We start from the raw sequence: 17,642 nt of genomic DNA, 5'->3' as shown, positions 1-17,642 counted from the left end.
ACCGCGCCCAGCCATACACACATTTTTATATACAAACTACAGCATACTATACTGTACTCCATGATGCCTTTCTCACTTAGTAATAGATTGTAAATCTTTTTCCTTATCAGTAGATTGAGTCACCCAACTCTTTCTAAATTCCTTTAGTACAGGACTAAACAATTCCTTCCATTATGGATCAATCTTAAAATACAAATATAATATTAAATATAAATGAAGAGTCAATGTGGTGGTTGAGACTTTCTCACTATACTGTATACAGAGGCAGCTTGTGGTGATCAGAGCCCTGGACTGACCGTCAGGCTTGAATCCCAGCTCTACCCCTAGTGACACGACCTTGCTTACGCCATTTAGCCACTCCAAACCTGTTTTATCATCCACAAAATGAGGCATTGAACTAGACGGGCTCTCAGGGCCCCTCCAAGGCTGGTAGTTCATGTTTCTGTGAACCATCAATATCACATGCTGCCTTGAGAGCAGATTTGAATAGAGAAAAGGGTGAAGGAGCAGAGAGCCTAAAGCTCCTGCCACCAGATGAACCTTTTCCGCTCCCAAGCTGTTCCTCATGCCTTCCTTGACTTCCCTAGCCTTACCTCTCCACCCCCAGCCTTGGCTCTGCATTTTTTGGCATGCCTGCAAAAAAGCCCTCAGCCTGGGCTCATCAGCCAAGCTAAGCACAGGGGGCCCTAGCAGGTGTCTGATTTCCAAGACTGTGTTCAGTAGCCCCTGTCTTAGATTTACACAAGGTAGAACAGAATTTGGGCATGTTTTCCTGGGAACATGTTCCAGCCCAGTTTAGAGTCCACTGGTCATTGTAGACAGAACGCGCATATAATAAATACCTGAGAGAGCTCTCGGAAGCTTGGAGAAACCACCAGCTCATCTGCAGACTCTCAGTAGCAGAACAACCATGTGGCCAAGGAGGCTGAGAGGCCCAGAGGTGAGTGTCCTTTGGACTCAATAAAATCCTTCCGTTCTCCAAAGCATCCCCATGCTTTGCCGGACAAAAAGGCAGCCGTGGGTCATTATCACTCACTTGCCTCCCAAATGTTCATACCAACGATAGAAGTTTTGGACCTTGTACAAAGCATTCCACACCTTAAAACAGTCAAATATCATGGACCAGATGTCCATCAGGAGAGCAACTGGTATATGCTCTAAACTGGAAAGGTGCTCCCTGACCACCTGCTCTTAGAAGGGTGATTTGTGGCTGTCACTAGGTTACTCACAGCTCCAATATGGAGTTGGACATCCATCTTTGACGCCACTCGAGTAGCACACACAGCTATTATCGACATGTTTGAAACCAGGAGGCATAATCCTAACTCCGTTTCTAGCAGCAGGGACTTTCAGAAAACACACTCCTTGTGGAATTAATTTGCCATTTCTATTTATTTTTGCCTTAATTTGTCTCTACTTCTAAAATACAAGTCAAGCTGCCACACAAAATAACTTGTATAAGGTGGGAGGAAGACAATACGCCTATTTTATCATTGAATTCCTTACTATTGTAGAACAATATTTAATAATGTGGGGAAAAGTATGTGACAACATTGTTATATGGATCAAAGAAAAGCAAGTTCAAATTGGTATGTGCAACGTAATCCTGATGTTTTAGTAAAAATAGAGGAAAAAAGTAAGAAACTATACTAAGATTTTAACAATGCTCATACTGGTGCAATTACAAATTTTTTGTGTGTGCTTATCTATGTTTTCTGAGTTTCCTTCACAGACATATACCACTTCTATAACAAAAAAAAAAGTAAAAATAAAATCGCATGATCCTTTGTAAAAGAAAATACAAACACATCCTGTCATTTCTTCCCGGGAAGAGGTAACATTTGCTAGTGTCACTGGATAGTCACTTTAAGAAAGTATGGCCCAGCAGGACTGGATCCTGGGTCAGGATTAACCCCTAACTGATGAAATTACTTGAACAACTCCAAGACCCCGACCCTCCTGCCACATCTGACAGAGGAGCAAGTCTCAGTAGGTCTGTAAGTTCCCTTCTCACTCATTCTAGAAGTCCTCAGAGCAGGGCTCTTTCACACACCACTCAAAACAATTTTTTAAATTTGTAATATTCCAGTGATTTGGATTGTGTCCAACCCATCCTGCTCAGCATGCTAGAAAGATTTCTAGGAGAACTAAGATCCTAGGAATATTGGTTTCTTGGATAATATCATTGGATTCCACTGTAATGACTTTTGGGAACTTGTTTCCTTTTGTCATTGAGACCAGAATAGTCAAGTTGGTCAAAATCTGAAAGATCGTCTTCTAATCCTGCCCCCAAATTTCAGTCATCTGATAACCATATTTGAAGTATTATTTATGTGATATGTTTTAAAAATCAACTCTAAGTGAACTCATATGGCCTTGTCCTAAGCAATTAAATAGATGAAATCATAGACTTGATTGTCACTTATAATTTTTCCTGAAAACATTCAAAGAAACATATACCTACTAAAAACATTTTTTAAATGCTTGCCCTAAAAAGATCTTGTTTCCCACCATTGGTACACACATTGTGCTTGGGGAAATTTATATCCAATCCAATCCTCAAAGTCTTCAGAGAAACTGACACTTAGAGAAATAAACCTCTTGCCTAAAGAATCATATTTTTGTGAAAAGTCCTTATGTTTTTATTTTTTGTTTCTTTTTTTTTATTGAGATGGAGTCTCACTGTGTCGCCCAGGCTGGAGTGCAGTGGTGCGATCTCGGCTTACTGCCACCTTTGCCTCCCGGGTTGAAGCAATTCTCCTGCCTCAGCCTCTGGAGTAGCTGGGATTACAGGCACCTGCCACCACGCCCAGCTAATTTTTGTATTTTTAATCGAGACGGGGTTTCACCATGTTGGCCAGGCTGGTCTCAAACTCCTGAGCTCAAGCAATTCACCCACCTCGGCCTCCCAAAGTTCTGGGATTACACGCATGAGCCCCTGTGCATGGCCTAAAAACCATTTTCTTAAAAGTATCAAAGAGCTAAAAAAAAAAAAAAAATAGCAACTGTCAGGCCAAAACCTAAGAATAAAGGAGAAGCCAGCGAGGTAAACAGCATTTGTCAGCTGAAAGAAATGGCGATGAAAAAGCGGAAAACGAGCTGCAGTTCCGATGGCCTCATGGGGCAAGGATGACAGAAGTCAAAGGTCAGAGTCCACCCAGGGTGGAAAAACTAATGGACCCCAATATATATATTTTACTTATTTGTTTGTTTTTTGATACAGAGTCTCGCTCTGTCACCCAGGCTGGACTGCAGTGGTGTGATTTTGGCTCACCACCCTCTCCACCTCCCAGGTTCAAGCGATTCTCATGCCTCAGTCTCCTGAGTAGCTGGGATTACAGGCATGCACCACCACGCCAGGCTAATTTTTGCATTTTTAGTAGAGATGGGTGTTGGCCAGGCTGGTCTTGAACTCTTGACCTCAAGTGATCCACCCGCCTTGGCCTCCCAAAGTGCTGGGATTACAGGCGTGAGCCACTGCGTCCCACTTCCCAATACATATATTTTAGCCAGAACCCCAAAGGGCACCCCATAAGGGTAAGGGTGAGTCAGAAGTAATTCCACCCCCTTCCCTATCCCAAGAAACTGGAGAGGGGTATTACCTTAGACTCTGTTTAGAGAAGGAAGGAAAGAAAGGAGGGAGCAAGGGAGGACCAGGAAAAGACACACAGTGCTTGAAAGATTGGAGTCCACCCAGGTAACTGGCATAAGTTTTCAAAACCCTCTCTGAAGAAATATTTTTATCCGAGGCCTTGGGAAACTCATACCAATCATTTTTCTATGGCAATGAAGAGCCCACAAAGACAGACCTTTTATTATCTTAAGGCATGCATTACTACCTAAAGCAAGAGGGACAAAAGGAGAAGAGAAATTGTGGTGGTGCTCAAAACTCATGGTCTCCTATTTCCCTCATTCTCAGGACTCCAGCTTGGCACCCACTCCTGATACCCCTGATGTCTCGTAAGAGGAACCTCACTGGACATACGGTGTTGCAGTTTGAAAGAAAATGGGCAGCCTTACCGGGTAGTTTTTACCAAGATAATGAATTTGCCATGTTCTTGGCTTCACCTCTTACCCTCAGAAATCTGATTCCCTCAACTAACAAGAAAGTATATGACTTTACAGAGTGAAACTCACTTTAACCAAGGTCACAAGATTTGCTTATATATCGGATGCCAATTCATTTGCTGACCATGAGAAACGCAGCTCTCGTGAGGACTAGAATACCATCAACACAGCCTGTGTATTCTTTCCCCACGGGGAGAGCCATTGGAAAGCCAAGCTATGACACCAAGACATTCCCTGGTCAACAGGGACTCAGAGTGGAAGGAGGTGACTGAACGATCCAAGAATATGCATTAGCCTAAGCCTTACCTTCTCCCCCATGGTCTTATCCATGGGATCAAAACTGGGGAAGTCCATTAGCCAAGGTTCTCTCTCCACTGATAATGCATGGATGGGCACTGCCAGAATATGATTCTCAAACATGCCTGTTTTCCATGGATGACTAACTCCCAACTTTCTGATTAGTATCTCTTCATATGAATCCAACTTCTCCAGAGGACTCTAATCCTCTTCATGTAGTGGGCTTCCCTAGGCTTGCCTTGGTAGCCCCAAGCCTACCTGAAATTACTTTCAAGCGACAATTGTAACTCGGAGGCTGAGGTGGGAGGATCGCTTGAGGCCAGGAGTCCGAGACCAGCCTGGGCAATATAGTAAAACTCTGTCTCTAAAAAATAAAAAAGAGACAACAAAGAAATACAAAAGAGCCCACCCCAGGACGTAAGCATTAGCTAACCTTCTGAAATCTCATAACCCCAAAGTGAATTGAAATGTACCAGAGGGTAATCCCCAAACACCATCTACCTTTCTCTAACCACCTCGCCACCTGTGCATGATGCCCATATCTTGTAACCTTCTCGTATACTGTGCAAACATTCATCAGAAAGCTTCCTTCCGCCCCGCCATCCCCAAAGTGCCACCCGTACCACCATCTGCTAACCAAATAGCAAAGGAGGAGATTAAGGAACCTGCATCACATCAAGCAAGTCTTCACAGTACTGTATGCTTCATGCATTGAAGCTTTTAAAACAAAGGAACTAGGCCAGGCACAGTGGCTCACACCTGTAATCCCAACACTTTGGGAAGCTGAGGCGGGCAGATCACTTGAGCACAGGAGTTTGAGAGCAGTCTGGCCAACATGGTGAAACCCTGTCTCCACTAAAAATACAAAAATTAGCCGGGCGTGGTGGCACACGCCTGTAATCCCAGCTACTCAGGAGGCTGAGCAGGAGAATCACTTAAACCTGGGAGGCGGAAGTTGCAGTGAGTGGGGATCATGCCACTGCACTCCAGCCTGGGAGACAGAGCAAGACTCTATCTCAATAAAAAAGAAAAAAAATTAAAAAGGAACTAGAAGAAGGAAAATTACAATGGAGAGGCTCAGGAGCAGCGGTCTAGGGCAGCTGTCCTAGGATGACCCAGCTGAGTGCAATCGCTACCCGGGTACCATCTGGAATTTTTGCCTCCACTCCTCTCTCACCAGAGCGATTCTTTGGTAACTAGGAACTATGCCCTCACATCTGTTGTTATTAGTTGTCTTAACCAAACCCTAACAAGGATTTTTTTTAGAGAATTTTTGTTTTGTTTTGTATGAAGAAATCTTACTAAATCTGACTAAAATTAAATGTTAAAACCTCCCAGCAGACTCTTCCATGTTCCATTTCCCATGAGGCTTTACAAACCTGGCCCAAGATGGGTGTGTGTGTGTGAGAGAGAGAGAGAGAGAGATAGAGAAAAAAAAAAGAGAAACGAGAGAGAGAGAGAGAAGTCAGGAACTAGAAGAGTGAGACCCACACTTGCCATTTTTCTAAAACAAGGTTCAAGGCAACTTTCACTATCATAGTTAGCTACCCATGGGTAAACTGTGTCTCCTCTTTTTTGCACCGTTGTTCACATAATGATACAGAGGGTTTTGTTTTTGTACCACACAAAAAGTCTGTTTTCCCTTCTCCCTCTTTTAATGATATTCTCCTGGCTGAATTCTAGTGTCTTCCCAACCATGAGTCATCACTGCTATTCCTGCATAAAGTAGAGTGTTCTGGGCCTCTCACTTCTAAGAAGGACTATAGTTTAGAAAAATCTGATAAGATGATAAGATCCCCACAGCACATGTCTCGCTCTGAGATTATTAGAGACTCAGTTTAGGGGAACCTTCCCTATAGGGAGACGGCAAAGGAAGCAGTTCCCCAATCTATCAGCAGTGGCTGCCATCCCCATGATAAGGATCCCCTGCAAGGAAGTCTGACCCTCGGGGTTTCAGCCAGCTGGCACGGCCAGCATCCAACAAGTCCCCATCAGGGAGAATCTTACCAGAAGGTCCCTGCCTACATGGAGTGAATCAAGGGTGATAAAAAGTCCTCTCCCTACCAAATATATCTTCCATCCTTGGAGCAGCCCTTTCTCTTGAGGTTTGGTACTTTGTTGAAATGCAAATATCCCTGAAAGGTAAAGACTTTTTTTTACCATTAGCACGTTTACACAAATGTGCATCCAGTGCCATTCTTTCCTCAAAGCCAGTTTTGATTGGAGGAGAAGGAAGTTTTTTTAAAAATCACCTATATACAAAAGAGAGGTGAGGATCGGAAGATATATCTTACTGGGCATTAATCCTATTCTCTCGCCCATTCCCAGCTAAGTGCAAGCCCTCGTTGACTTCAAATAGCACCGGTAGCCCACCAGTTTTCCATGTCATCTGTGGATTATCTGAAGTGACATTAATCTGAACTCTCAACAATATCAGTCATGCAATAATTCCTCAAACGTGTTGCACTCTGACGATAGGCTGGCAATATTCTAGATTTTGCACAGAGGACGAAGGAAACTGAGGAAGTCTAACCCATCCCAAGGTCAAGTGTCCAATGTATGGATGAAGATTGCCTAGGTTCATAAGATCATAACGAAGATGTTAAGGAAGGATTTGGCAGTTAATTCGCTTCATGTGCTACCCACCCTACAGTCCTAGGAAGTATCTCTATTCATAATTTATAAAGCAGTTGAGGCCCAGGGTAGTGAAGTCAGGGCAGCCTCCAAATTTAATCATCTAAATCATTATGTACCCTGGGAGTTGTTTACAATGTTTTCCTGGGAAGCTGTATTTTTAAAGCATGGGATGACTCAGAAGCATAGTCCAGCTGGAGGAATACTGTTAGACAGCTCGGGGCAGCTTTCTCAGACAGCTTTTCATTTGACCATCACAATTCGAGAAGGAAGGATTTTGACATTATAATTCCCATTTTACAACTGAAGCAGCTTAGGCACAGAAAAAACAATCCAGCTAAAAAGTAAAACAAAACAAAACAAATCTCTCTTTTTCCATTTTATTTCCTTTTCATCTCTTACAAACAAACTAACGGAACTATCAGAACTAATTATCTCATGCACAATCATTTATGACTCCACTGTTTGCAAAACCTCTTTTGGTCTTTGTACCATCCACATAAGAGCAATCAAACAGCTCGCTAAAAATCCAGTGAAACTACCCCCAAGACATCACCTATGACGCTTAAATGTCTTCCTGCATCACTTCATTTTTGCCATTAAAAATAATCAACATTACACTTTGGGAGGCCGAGGCAGGCGGATCACTTGAGGCCGGGAGTTCAAGACCAGCCTGGCCAACATAGTGAAAGCCCGTATCTGCTAAAAATACAAAAAAAAAAAATTAGCCAGGCATGGTGGTACACGTCTGTAATCCCAGCTACTTGTGAGGCTGAGGCACAAGAATCTCTTGAGCCCAGGAGGCAGAGGTTGCAGTGAGCTGAGATTGCACCACTGCACTCTGGCCTCGGTGACAAAGAGAGAGGCTGTCTCAAAATAAATAAATAAATAAAATTAAAAAAATAGAAATAAAGTATATGTTAAATAAAATGTTGTTTGTTCCATTCAACTTACAAAACATACCTCTTGAGGGACTAGTGTGCTAATATACAAAGATATACATCGAAATAAGACACAGTTCCCACTTTTAAGATGTTTACAGTACAATGAGAGAAGACCAACAACAATTACAACATAAAGTAAGCTGTTCATTAATTTAATGTATGACATTCTCTACGGCACGCATTGTTAGTTTTCCACTCCATACCTGTGCCTCTCTTTGTCATCAGTAATAGATAATACGTAAGCTTCAGGCAATGGATCATGTTTGGTCTAGCCCAGTATTTCTCAACTTTTTTTCAACATCATCTCCCTAAGAGCATTTTTAGACGCTTTTTTCCTAATTGCCCCATCCATGAAATTTTAATACCACAGACAAATTATATGTCTGCATATATGCTGTATGTATAACTGTGCTTTATACATATAGAGTGAGATATTTTTCCTGCCTTTTCCCTCCCACAAAAGCAATATCCTTCCCTTAAGGGATGATATCAACAGCACCACCCCATCTACGCCCCATCACAACCCTATTCTCCACCATGCTCCCCACACCCACCCACCCTGCCTGTTAGGAATGTATGGTCTAAGGGAATTGTTAATAATAAGTCTATTTCCTGTTTCCCACCTTCACGGCAGCTGGAGTGGCTGTGTAACCTAGTTCTACCAATGACACGGAAGCTGATATCTGGGAGGCCTCCGGAAAAATTCTTGGTTTCCTGGAAAATGAGACAACCACTGCCAACTCATCCTCCTTTCCACCCCAACCTTCCCGTGCGTCTTGAATGGAGTACATGGCTAGAAGCTGCAGCAATCATCGTGCAGCCATGACGAAAGACAACAAAATGGCAGGCAGTCTCATTGAGCCATTGGCCCAGGGCCGGAAACGCAGACCTCCGAATTCCTGTTACGTGGAGAAATGAATCCTGGTTGCTTTAAGTCCCCGTTGGTAGGTATTGTATCACTTTCAATTACACAATTGTTATACAAAGCATTGTTAATTGATCAGCTGGGTTCATTACAAGCAATAGCTGTCCTCTTATGATCATGAATTATTGTTAAACCAAGCCGGAAAGAAACACAGAAACACACACACACACACACACACACACACACGCACACAATGTAATCAGGAATATTACACAAATCAGACACGAGATTTCACTCCGTTTAAGAGGAAAAGTCTTTTTCACTAAACGAATCAACTTTTCAAAGAGTTATATGATATTCCAACTAATATTTGGCATTTTGAATTAACAAACTTTTAGATATTTGGTATTACTGTGTAGAGAAATGGCCATGAAAAGATACAAGGTAATTTTCCTTTATTTTCCTACTTTACACAGAATGAATATATTTATGATTTACCTAGAAGATATGTCTTTCAAAATATTTGAAAGTCAATTCTTTTCTAATTGAATATTTAAGATGCATAAGGAAAATGTGCTTCTTAAAGGATCTCTTGACTGGGCGCCATGGCTCAGGCCTGTAATCCCAGCACTTTGGGAGGCCGAGGTGGGTGAATTTGCTTGAAGAATTCAAGACCAGTCTGGGCAACATGGTGAAACCCCATCTCTACAAAAAAATACAAAACTTAGCCGGCATGGTGGTGCATTCCTGTAGTCCTAGCAATTCGGGAGGCTGAGGTGGGAGAATCACCTGAGCCCAGGAGGTGGAAGGTGCAGCGAGCCATGATCATGCCACTGCACTCTAGCCTGGGCAACAGAGTGACATCCTGTCTCACTAAAAGAAAAAAGAAAAAAAAAATCTCTTTGGGAACCTTTTTACAGGTTAAAATGTAGAAATAATCATCTGTATTCATCACTTGAATATTTTATATTTTGCTTAAAGCCTGATACTAGCTAATGCTAATTATCTCATATTTTAAAAACAGAAACCACTCACAAACTTAACTGATAATTCCAACATCTCTCACTAAAAGTCGTTTTCTATGCTTTGAGAAACTCAAAATCCCTCTAAATCTAAAGAGCCTCTAAATTTTATTAGATACAATTTAATTATAGACTTAGGGCTTTCAAAGCATTAGGTTTCTTTCAAAATGTCAGAAAAAACTCTCATGTCAGAATCATTTTAACTAATTTCTTTATTAACCTCACACCAAAAACTGACATTCTTTTAATAAGGATTATTGGCCTTTTTTATATACAAACAATATATGCTACTTATAAAAAAGACAGGAAAAAATGAAAAACATTTTAAATCATGTAATCTTATCACACACTAGATAATTTCTAACATATTTATTTACCTCCATATTCTGAATTCATGTATAAGAATACATATATAGGCCTTTTTATATTATAAATACAAATATTATATATATATTTTTTTTGAGACAGGGTCTCACTTTGTCACCTTTATCACCTCATACATTTCTGTTGGGCATTTTAAGTTGTTTCTTGGTTTCTCTATTATTAGCAGACACCATTGTGTTGAGAAGTCTTGCTTTTATAATAAAACACCTTGCGTTGTTGTCTTAGGAATAATTCTTAAACATGGTCAAAGACTATGAACAATTTAAAGCTGATCATTCATGTTGCTGCCCAAAACTCACAATTTTTCTGAAAAAAGGCCTTTCGAAAGCCTCCTAAAAAAATTCAAAATAATAATTGAGAACAGAGCATATTAAGTGGAGAGAAGAAGGAATATTTAGCTCGTTTTCCTGACTGGCTGATGATATTGTTTATAAATTGTACTTTGGCCAATATTTGGTAGGAAAAGAAAAAACTTGATTATAATTTAAAAGTTTCTAAGCAAACCTTAAAGACTATAAAGGCAACTGAACTTGTTATTTATTCTGCATTTTACATTGGTTACTAATTTGTTAATGAAACAGTTCTTAAGAGTTGTTAAGCACTCCCAAAATTGGCAAAGGAAACAAAAAGTAACTATAATTAATGGATAAAATAATGAGCTACGTACCTGTTGAGAAAACCAATCACGACCAAATTTATAAAGGAAGGAGCACTAACATTTAAATTCCAAATAGCTCGAGTGATTGTAGGGAAATAAAAAGAGTATGATCATTTTAGTCCTCCAAAGAAAGGACAAGTAAATCAGAGGAAGCTGGAAGATAATATAACTTTTTAAGGTTGGTCGGTCACAGGTCCAAAAAAAAGTAGATATAAACGTAGGCTGAAAAGGCTGGTGATTTTTTTTTTAACACAATTGTACCATCTAGTTTTTTTAAATTATTATTTATTTATTTATTTGTTTGTTTTTTGAGACCAAGTCTCACTCTGTTGCCCAGGCTGGAGTGCAGTGGCATGATCTCAGCTCACTGCAACCTCCGCCTCCTGGGTTCAAGCAATTCTGTGCCTCAGCCTCCCATGTAGCTGGGATTACAGGTGTGAGCAACCACGCCTGGCTAATTTTTGTATTTTTAGTAGAGACCAGGTTTCACTATGTTGGCCAGGCTGGTCTCGAACTCCTGACCTCAGGTAATCCATTCGCCTTGGCCTCCCAAAGTGCCGGGATTACAGGCGTGAGCCACAGTGCCCGGCCACCATCTAGTTTTTAAACAGAAACCACAAGCATCTAGCCCCTGCTGGAGGAGAAACTTTAATTTTTCCTTCCATATATGTGTGTGATGGGTCTTTCCTGGTGACATATTAAGTGGGTAGTACTTGGGGAAATCCAAAACTATTAGTTTGGGGTTTGAACTCTGGACCGACGTTTTACGTAGAACCCTCCTGCTGCATCCTGAAAACCATCCATGTGTTTTCATAGCTCTAGAATGTAATAGAAACACTGCCACAATCTACATTTCAATTGCTTTTCCTGAAATGTAGAAGATGAATAAAAAGGAAAGATAGCTATAGGACTCAGAAAAAATACTCATAGTTGCCTTTTGTTAATTCAAATGATCCTACAATTATTAGCTGTATTTCTGTCACATTAGGAAGCAATGTTTATGCTTCTTTCTATAGATTTTGCACATCGTGGAGGAAAAACACTAGGATGATGACTTTTTTTTTTTTTTTTGAGATGGAGTCTCAGTCTGTTGTCTGGGCCGGAGTGCAGTGGCACGATCTCTGCTCACTGCAAACTCTGCCTCCCAGGTTGAAGCAATTCCCTGCCTCAGCCTCCCGAGTAGCTGGGATTACAGGTGCCTGCCACCATGCCTGGCTAATTTTTGTAGTTTTAGAACAGACGGGGTTTCACCATTTTGGCCAGGCTGGTCTTGAACTCCTGACCTCGTGATCCGCCCGCTTCAGCCTCCCAAAGTGCTGGGATTACAGGCATGAGCCACCGCGCCCAGCCTGATGGCAATTTTAATACATAAACACTTACAAATAAGATGTATACAAGTATATTTAACCTAAAAGGCGTATGCCATATTTGCTACAACAAATATCCATTACTATTATATTTTTAAAGTAGAAATTATTATAGATATTTCTCTGATATTGCCAGATATTCTGTGTTTAGGAATATAGTGACAATATTGTTTTGGCACATATAGGAAATTGTGGTATTGTCAATAAGTAAGGGTTTTTCTGGCTTTTCCCCTCCTATTTCCTGTACATGCCTCCAACCCTCTCTCCTACTTCCTTATCACATGAAGAAGACAGAGAAAGACTACTATTGATATAATTTTCAGCAAGTTACTGCCCAAAGAGTAGAGCTTGAGGAAAATCAGGTTTTATCAAGAAAAAGTATACCAAAGGGGACTTTTAGGCCCCTTAAAAGTTTTTGTAATAGATTTTACATCATTTAAATTTGACTCTAAATATATTGAGTTTCCTTTTCCTTGTTAGAAGGAATAATTACAGGCATTCTTATGCTTCTCAACCACAGTTGGGATCATTTTCAGCTCAAAACTGGAACAAAGACCAGAAGAATTTTTTGTGGCAACTGAGAAAAAAAAAAATGCAAGAAAGGGAGAAAAAGGTTCGTAGTAAGGGTTGTATATTTAGAGTCTCTCAAGAAGGTGACAGCTGGACCTGGAGGGAAGACAAATTAAAAGTAGGGGTCCTGCCTGAAAGAAAGGAAAAGAACCAAGGAAGAGATTTGTGCCAGTCCATTCTCTGCATGGGCAACTAGGTTGCTAGACATAATGACCTGGCAGGGGAAAATAATCTCCAGGAGGTAAGAGGAGTAGAGACTTTGCTACCAGCCTTTGGTGTACATGGAATATTTGTGTTTTGAGGGCTGTGACTGTATGATGCAATATTATTATTAAAATAGATATTGAAACTTACAAGAAATGTAGTCATGGATGTGCAATAATTAAAATGGTTATAGACGTTAAGGCACACTGATTACTGGAACATATTTGTTATAGATTTTCCCTTTCTATCTCAAAGACAGATTTCCAATTTTTATGCTATCCCACACCAAGAGAACCTTGACTCGCCATGTATTTAGTCAATTTCACATTCTTTTTCTCCGGAGGGATGAAGATGAAGTGCGTTTCTCTTTCTCATCCAGTGTCAATCCACTGTATGACCGTGACATGAGAATGTGGCCTCATCTTACCACTTCCAGTAGGGTTGGCTAATTTAAACAGACGGGTTTGGGGTAAGTCTCCATACCCTGCCTGATACCACAGTCTGGGAGGACAGGAAATGAACAAAGCCCTGAGCTTTCAGCTGAAAACACTCAGTTCCCCAAATTGCAGGTCAGATACCCACTAATGGAAGATGACCAACAGGGCTTCTGTGATCAAAAGGCTACACAGTAAAAGAACTATCTTCAAAGTTATCAAAGCCCAACCAGATGTTCAGCTTCAGATAAGATAACTACATCTTACACCCAGAAGCGAGCACTTTACCCACCGGCTAATGCTAATGCCTTTCACCCTAAAAGCAGCTGGGCTGGGTATCCAGTACGTTGCTTAGGGGCATCAGCTGACCCCACACTACTCACTACACTCTAGAGTTGGCCAGATCAGTGCTTACAACCTGCCTGCATTTCTTTTTCTTGTAAACTGAGTCTCACTTTGTTGCCCAGACTGCAGTGCAGTGACACGATCTTGGCTCACTGAAACCTGTCTCCTGGATTCAAGCGATTCTCCTGCCTCAGCCTCCAGAGTAGCTAGGATTACAGGCTCATGTGCCACCACGCCCAGCTAATTTTGTATTTTTAGTAGAGCTGGGGCTTTGCCATGTTGGCCAGGCTGATTTCCAACTCCTGACCTCAGATGATCTGCCTGCCTCGGCCTCCCAAAGTGCTGGGATTACAAGTGTGAGCCACCTCGCCCGGCCCTGCCTGCATTTCTTGTGCCACCCAAGGCATCACGAGCTGATAAGTAAGACATTAAAGTGGCATCTTGAGAGACTGCTTTCCCAAATGGGAACCGACCCTGGCTTCACATGAGAGAATTCAGAACTAAGGATTTAGAGCATTAATCATATGTTATCTGAAGGGAAACAACTCTAGCCCCACATGCTACTCATTTTAAGGATCTGATGCTATAAAACTACACATGTATCCGCCATCTTACCCTCATTTCAGCCATCAATTGGAGAAGCAGCATTTCTGTCTTTAGGGGCTTAATCTGATGTCAGTAATAACCAGAACTTCCTCTGCAATGCTCCCTCTGCTGAGGCCAGAGCTCCTCACATGAGGCCTCTAGATCCCTGAGAGTCCATGAATGGGTTTTAGAGGGTCCTTATATCCCCTAGGACTGTGCAGCAAATGTTCATGTCCCTGTATGAGAAAGTCTTTGGCTCTCATCACCTTGTCAAACGAATCTGTGACCAAAAATAGTGATTAGGAAACATTGCTCCAAAGCACAAGCCAATCAGTCCATGAAAAACCCTGTTAGGTGGGGAATAGAATAGTCAGCGCATGCTTGTAGAAAGAGGTCTGATTTCAGGCGTTAGACCCTTGCACATCCAACAGACCCTGTGAGTTGCGCCTCCAATGTTAAGATGGGTTGTTAACTTATCCTTGATTTACCACATCATGTCTCAAGAGATTAGAGGCCCTGACGATGGGGAATGTGATTAAAGTAAAAGAATCATCTCCACTGTAAGAAGAGCACGAGACATTGAAGGCTATTTGAAAGCTATTACAATCACTAAACTTCCAAAGCCAGGTGAAGCAGATAATCTCAGAACCGTGGCTACTGCGATGTCATTCACTTTCATATGTTTATTTTGTGATATAATGTTGTTGTGGCATAAGTCTAATTGTTATTACTATTTTGAGTGCTGAGTTCTGTATATAAAATACTACATTTCATCAAAAAATAGACTTTCTTTTCTTCTTTAACATAATGTTATCATACAGTAAGGTCCAGAGTGTTTTCTGTCCGTAGCACTCCCATATTCTACCACGGGTTTAATAACCACCGCTCGATGGCCTGAAATAGAATGTTTATGGGTCCCAGACTCTCCCCATGACCATCTTTCTCTGTGCTCATAGTTCCCCTAGTCACAGCTACTTTTAATTGGTTCAAGTGCTGGACAAAATTGTTTAACTGTGGAAGAGGATTTTGTGCCACAAACTATATTCCTTTAAGGAATATCGTAAGTACAGCTTCCTGGTTTTTGCTGTTTGTTTCTATAACAAATAAATAACTTGTCCCTCTGGGCTTTCTCTGTTTTCATTCCCCTTTTACATTATAAGTCCTTCAATTCTGAGCCTTTAAGTAGCGGCTTCACCTTCAACACACACACACACTCTCTCTCTCTCACACACACACACACACTCACAGATATACCTTCCCTGGACAAAACCAAACTGTTGCATTTATTCCACTAGTGTTTCTCAAAGTGTAATCTGCAGGCAATTCACATCAGAGTCTTCATAGGGTGGGAGGATTTGTTAAAAACGCATATTCCTGCCAACCTCTAGACCAACCGTATCAGAATGCATGGAGATGGAACCTGGATGCTAAATTAGTTAACTCTTCCCGCACTCATCCAGGTGATTCTTAAACACACTAAAACTTGAGAACTGGCCGGGCGTGGTGGCTCACGCCTGTAATCCCAGCACTTTGGGAGGCCGAGGCGGGCGGATCACGAGGTCAGGAGATCGAGACCATCCTGGCTAACACGGTGAAACTCCGTCTCAACTAAAAATACAAAATAATTAGCCGGGCGTGGTGGCGGGCACCTGTATTCCCAGCTACTCCGGAGGCTGAGGCAGGAGAATGGCGTGAACCCGGGGAGCGGAGCTTGCAGTGAGCCGAGATCATGCCACTGCACTCCAGCCTGGGCGACAGAGCGAGACTCCATCTCAAAAAATAAAAAATTTAAAAAAAACCAAAAATAAATAAATAAATAAAACTTGAGAACCATTGCTCTACAAAAATCATTTCCTTTCTGGTGTCAGCCCCTATTTTTTTCAGGTCAAAATGGAGTTATTTTCTTATCCATGTTGTTCACCTCTGAGATCAGCGTCTCCTTGTCTCTTCCTAAGAAACCTTCTCTCCCCTGTCTCTCTGGCCTTTGACGGTAGTTTTTCTCTGGGCTATTTCTCAGTCCTTGCAGTCTACTTTTAGCAAGTCCTCAGGACACAGCTACTTACTTCTTCCTCCTCCTTAAGCTGCTCTAAAGAAACCCCTTTAGCATCCACAGCTCACACTGCCTAGCTCCAGACTCCCTTTACAATACCCTGCCCAGGGATTCACAGTAACATCTATCCGTTAAAGGTAAAGCCCCATGTGGTTCACAAAACTCATAGCCTTCCTCCTAAATGTTAAAACTACTCAAGATCACTTATTAACAGGTGTTCTCCACATTTCTTAAATGAACACACACCACGACTACAATAAACAAAATAAAAACAAATTCTACTATTTCACCATTCTAACATACCAAATGCTGTCATTTTTTTACGGCTCACATTTAATTCTTATTCACAACAAAATCAGAATGTAATTAAAATTTTTAATTCTGATTTTCTAACCTAACATCATATCAAACATATTTTCATAACCATCATAACTATGATTTTTAATGACTTTAAAAGAACCCATGGGCTGTGCGCAGTGACGTGCCTGTAATCCTAGCACTTTGGGAGGCCAAGGCAGGAGGATCACTTGATCCCAGGAGATGGAGACCAGCCTGGGCAACAAAGTGAGACCCCGTCTCTACAAAAAAAATTTAGCCAAGTGTGGTGGCACACGCCTGTGGTCCCAGCTACTTGGGAGGCTAAGGCAGGAGGATCAAATGAGCACAGAAGGTCAAGGCTGCAGTGAGCTGTGATTACACACTGCACTCCAGCCTGGGTGACAAAACAAGACCCTGTCCTAAAAAAAAAAAAAAAAAAAAAAAAAAAAACTCATGGAGTTAATGTTGCCAGAACTCCTATTGCTTAGTGTTTAGGGTATTTTCAGATTTTGCTGCTATAAATGATAATACAGTGAATATGTTCATGCATATTACTTCTTTTTTCTTTGAATTATTTATTCAGAATAAATTTCCAGGGGTGGAATGAATGGATCAAAGTGTATGAACACTTTAATGGCTCTTGATACATATCGTCAAATTGCCATATTTGTATTTTACACAGTTCCTCAGTAGTATGCTAGTAAACGTTTAACAACATGCTTGCCCCCTGCCCCCCCCAAAAAAAGGTGGGGAGCCTGATTTATTGTGTTTGCTGATTTTCACAGTGTTCTTTTACCATAGCCAATTTCAAGCCACCATCATGACATCGCTGAATGCAAAATTGAAAAGAGATGCTCAGATAGCACAATATTATATAGCATTTCCATCACACAGATA

General features: G+C 41.3%; 1 protein-coding gene across 12 annotated transcripts in view; it reads right to left on the bottom strand.

The window, feature by feature from the left end:
• Positions 1-17,642, bottom strand: part of RHOH (ras homolog family member H) — a 52,129-nt gene that overhangs the window by 25,401 nt on the left and 9,086 nt on the right. The window contains exon 1 of one of the 12 annotated variants that reach the window (XM_054683770.2): positions 8,567-8,770. The exons of 10 other annotated variants lie outside the window; for them this stretch is intronic. The gene's annotated coding sequence lies outside the window, so the exon portion shown is untranslated. Of the gene's footprint in view, positions 1-842; positions 995-8,566; positions 8,771-17,642 lie in introns of those variants that run through there. One more of the 12 variants, XM_063808746.1, reaches the window with a different exon arrangement.

This window comes from Pan troglodytes, chromosome 3, assembly GCF_028858775.2.
Source record: "Pan troglodytes isolate AG18354 chromosome 3, NHGRI_mPanTro3-v2.0_pri, whole genome shotgun sequence".
NCBI classification, from domain to species: Eukaryota; Metazoa; Chordata; class Mammalia; order Primates; family Hominidae; genus Pan; species Pan troglodytes.
Note: the sequence above shows the minus strand (reverse complement) of the source record. Positions and strands in the feature narration are given on the sequence as shown.